Source organism: Euleptes europaea, chromosome 7 (assembly GCF_029931775.1).
Source record: "Euleptes europaea isolate rEulEur1 chromosome 7, rEulEur1.hap1, whole genome shotgun sequence".
Taxonomy (NCBI): Eukaryota; Metazoa; Chordata; class Lepidosauria; order Squamata; family Sphaerodactylidae; genus Euleptes; species Euleptes europaea.
The window spans coordinates 89764588-89769436 of NC_079318.1; positions in this window are offsets into that span (position 1 = coordinate 89764588).

A 4849-nucleotide genomic window follows, 5' to 3' on the forward strand; every position below is an offset into this window, starting at 1 on the left:
GCGGAAAAGGGATCACCCACCCTCTGACCTTCAGTCTCTCACTCCGTACTCTAGATTTCTATTTTCGTACTTTCTCGGAATATTTTATGAATAGAGCTATTTCTGGACGCGTCTGTGTAGGCCTTTTTATTTATTTCCCCCCTTCCTTATTCCGTTAACCCTCTATTACTTGCAGCCCTGCTGGATTTGCAGTCAGGACTGGAATTGTGTGTATTCATAGAATCAGAGTTGGGAGGGACCACCAGGGTCACCTAGTCCAACCCCCTGCACAATACAGGAAATTCACAACTACCTCCCCCCACATACCCCAGTGACCCCTACTCCATGCCCAGAAGATGGCCAAGATGCCCTCCCTCTCGTGAACTGCCCAAGGTCATAGAATCAGCATTGCTGACAAATGGCCATCTAGCCTCTGCTTAAAAACCTCCATGGAAGGAGCGCTTACCACCTCCCGAGGAAGCCTGTTCCACTGAGGAACTGCTCTAAATGTTAGAAAATTCTTCCTAAGGACTAGATGGAGTTTTTTTATTCCGCCATGCCAAGCAATCTGATGTTTTATCAGGTGTGAGAACTGGATATCCTGAGAACTTCAGTTCCTAGATGTAGGGAGAAGCTTGAACACTGCAGGGGTGGGGCTTGATAGAATCTCAGAAACCAGAGCAGGTGCTTCAAACAGCTGGCAGAAGCAGAGTGAATTATGCAGATTAGCTTGCAAGGTTTATACCCGAGCTGGCCTTTTCTGAGGGGCCGCTGTCTTCTGCAAACAGCGGCCAACGGGCTGGAATTGCATTTTGAGGCCTAACATTAAAACGGAGAAGATCTCTTACCACATCTGGAGGGTGATTTCCTTTTCCTTATGGGTGAAACTGTCAACGAGCTTTCAGCCACACCCGTGGTTTCCAATTTGGAGGCTAGCCAGGAGCAACATGAAAGGGTGGACCACTTCATTATGACGATATGAACCCGCCTTGCACAGAGTCTGACCATTGGTCCAACTCGCTCAGTAGTGTCTGCTTTGATTGGCAGCAGCTCGTCTGAATCTTAGGCAGAGAAAGCCATTTTCCTACACGAGAGCTTTTGAACTGGCGATGCTGAGGGTAGAATCCCCGACCTTCTGCTTTCAAACCAGTGTTCGGCTAGTGAGCTGCCACCCCTCCTAGTGTTTTATCAGAACCAGAAACATTCTAATCTCTCCCTTCCAGAAGCCCAGGGTGGCAGACATAGCTCCCATTGTATCATTATGATGGCCATGTTAAGCTGTGAAAGAGTGGTCACCATAAACACATATGAACACATAAATCTGTCTTATACTGAATCAGACCCTTGGTCCATAAAAGTCAGTATTGTCTACTCAGACCGGCAGCAGCTCTCCAGGGTCTCAGGTAGAGGTCTTTCATATCACCTACTTGCCTGGTCCATTTAACTGGAGATGCCAGGGATTGAACCTGGGACCTCCTGCATGCCGAGCAGGTGCTTTACCACTGAGCAACGGCCCCTCCCCAGTTAGCTTCTTGGCTAAGCAATGATTCCAGATGGGTCATCAGCGGAATCAAATCAAAGCAGGAGTTTGGCGGCACTTGAAGAGACCAGCAGGATTTATTCCAGCATAAATGGTTGTGAATCAGAGCTCCCTTCATCAGGTGCACGAAGTTGCATTCGCAGAGTGGTAAACTGCAGTAATGCAGTCCAAATCTCTGCTCACGACCTGAGTTCGATCCCGACGGGAGTCGGTTTTAGGTAGCCGGCACAAGGTTGACTCAGCCTTCCATCCTTCCAAGGTTGGTAAAATGAGTACCCAGCTTGCTGGGGGTAAAGGGAAGATGACTGGCGAAGGCAATGGCCAACCACCCCGTAAACAAAGTCCACCTAGAAAATGTCAGGATGTGATGTCACCCCATGGGTCAAGAATGACCCGGTGCTTGCACAGGGCACCTTTACCTTTTACCTTTAAGATATAAATAAAGCGGCCTGCAGGAAGTACACTTCATGTGTCTGATGAAGTGAGCCCTGACTCACAAAAGCTTGTGCTGGAATAAATTCTGTTACTTATTAATATATTAGGATACTATAAATGCAGCGGCCTGACGGAAGTACTTTCCAGTGCAAATGTCAAAGTGAGTCCTGACTGAGAAAAGCTTCCCCTGGAACAATTTCTGTTAGGTCGTTTATGCATGGGAGTTTTACCTGAGGGTTGTTGCTGGCTGGACCCACAGTTTCCTGTTGGGAAGCTCTGCACCAGCAGTCTCCAAGCTTATATCAAGTCCTCGCCCTAAATGCTGCTTTGGCTTACTTTGTAGTGCTTACTGTGATAGAAAATCCCCCCCCCCAAAAAAAGCAATTGCCATATAAAAAGCATTTTAAGAACAAAAAACGGAGCAATCTGAAAAGAAGGTGGGGAGAAACCCAAGCCTCGGTTTTAAAAAGCCTTTCTTTTGCTCAGAAAGAGCTCTGAGGAAGCAGGAAGCATTTGAATCCCTGCCTCTTTACATGCTGCTTTGTGATTGGCTGTGAGAGAAAGCAAGCTTCTGTGTCAAGTGCTTTGCCTTCTGCGTGGAGATTTCAGCCAGGCTCATCTCAGGGGAGAGGGAAGAGTTGGGTTAACAGAGGAATGGGAAGACCCGGACATTGTGAGGGCTGGTAGTGAGGTCATCTCTAACGGATGGAAAACTCATGCGGAACTCCAAGGAACAACCGAGTCAGACGGGGCAAATGTGAGTCCAAGTACCCATGCATAAATGACTCCAGTCGCTAAAGTGCCACTGGACTTTTGTTTTATTTCGCCGAGTGAGGATTTAAAAGTCCAGAACTTGAGTCTGCACCCCGCTGGCTGTTAGGAGTTTTTAGAAAACTGCTTCACCCACAAAAGGTGGCAGGGGCCAGATTTAAGTCCTTCATCCTAACAGTTTCTCTGAATGACAGTCCTTTTCTCCAACCTAAGGGTTGTTCTCTCCTATGACAAAGGACCTGCCTTTGAGGGACAGATTCATAGAATCACAGAGTTGGAAGGGGCCATACAGGCCATCTAGTCCAACCTCCTGCTCAATGCAGGATCAGCCTAGACTCCCTAGAGCATCCCTGACAAGTGCTTGTCCAGCCTCTGCTTAAAGACTGCCAGTGAGGGGGAGCTCACCACAACCCTAGGTAGTTTCCACTTTCGAACAATTCTTACTATAAACTTTTTCCCCTAAAATTCCAGCTGGTACCTTTCCTCCCACAATTTAAACTGGATTATTGTGAGTCCTGTCCTCTGCTGCCAACAGGAAAAGCTCCCTGCCCTCCTCTAAGTGGCAGCCCTTCAAATACTTAATGAGAGCAATCATGTGCCTCCTCAACCTCCTCCAGACTGAACATTCCCAACTCCCTCAGGGATATCACTACAGTTCGGGGTGGGGAACGGGGACACACAGCACTCTGGGAGAGAAGAGTGAGCAATGCCTTTCTGTGGCCAGTGTATGGGCACATTGACTCCCAAGAAACAAGAAAAGGGGGGGGGGGAATCCTGAAGGAACTCAACCAAAATACTGATTGCAAACCAAAGAGGTTGAGCTGGAAAATGTTAAAATTACAAATATGTAAATTTTAATAAGGTGCACATATAGATTAAAAGCATAAAACTCCTGTGTGTGTGTGTAAAATGCAGTCATGTCACAGCCTACTTATGGCGACCCCTTATGGGGTTTTCAAGGCAAGAGACTAACAGGTGGTTTGCCAGTGCCTTCCTCTATATAGCAACCCTGGACTTCCTTGGTGGTCTCCCATCCAAATACTAACCAGGGCTGACCCTGCTTAGCTTCTGAGATCTGACGAGATCAGGCTAGCCTGGGCCATCCAGGTCAGGGCATAAAACTCCCAGTAAAGGCAAAAACGTACACATTCAGTATATACAAACATAAACAACTGTGATGTACAATCTTTCTTTGACCAATATGAGATCCAAAAAGGACCAGACGCATTTCGGCCTGAATAGGCCTTCCTCAGTGGTCAGTATAAAATTATCACTTATCACACATCCTAATATTATAATCATAACATAATGGGCAGTAAGAAATATCTAAAAGCCCTTCTAGTACAGTGAAGCTCCCTGTGATTTTCTTTATTTTTTATACGTTAAAACCTGGCTTCACTGTCTCACCTTCTGGTGTATGCCGGGTTCTTAAGAATGTGGATACATCAAGCAGTGTATTAGGTCAAAATATTTCTTACTGAGGGGAAGGGAAGGTGATTGTAAGCTGGTTTGATTCTGCCTTAAGTGGTAGAGAAAGTTGGCATATAAAAACCAACTCTTCCTCTTCTTCTTTGTCTTCAGTCTTGTCTACTCAGAGTGGCAGCGGCTGTCCATGGTCTCAGGGTGAGGTCTTTCACATTACCTGCTGCCAGATTTTTAAAGTGGAGATGTGGGGATTTGAAACTGGGACCTTCTGCACGCAACGCAGAGGCTCTTCCACTGAGCCCCAGCCCCTGCTCAGACTGCCAGCAACTCTCCAGGGTCTCACATGGTCTTTATCATCAACTGGAGCTGCCAGGGATTGAACCTGGGACCTTCTGCATGCCAAGCAAATGCTCTACCACTGAAGCCACAAACCCTCCCCTCTCAGCCTCTCCTGCTTCACAGTTCTTCTGTGGGTGACCTAAAATCCAAATGGGATGCGGCGAATGTGCAACAGGATCCTTACTTTAAAAAAGAAAAGAAAAACAGCCGCTGGAGCTTACAACTCTCAATTGAGAAACAGCAGGTGGTAAGGGATGTGTGGGACACAGCATTATCGTAATGTTTGCTGTGGAAAAAGAAGAGAGAATTTATTTCTCCCCCTCCCATAACAAGTTGGGGCCACCTGACAAAAACAGAAGC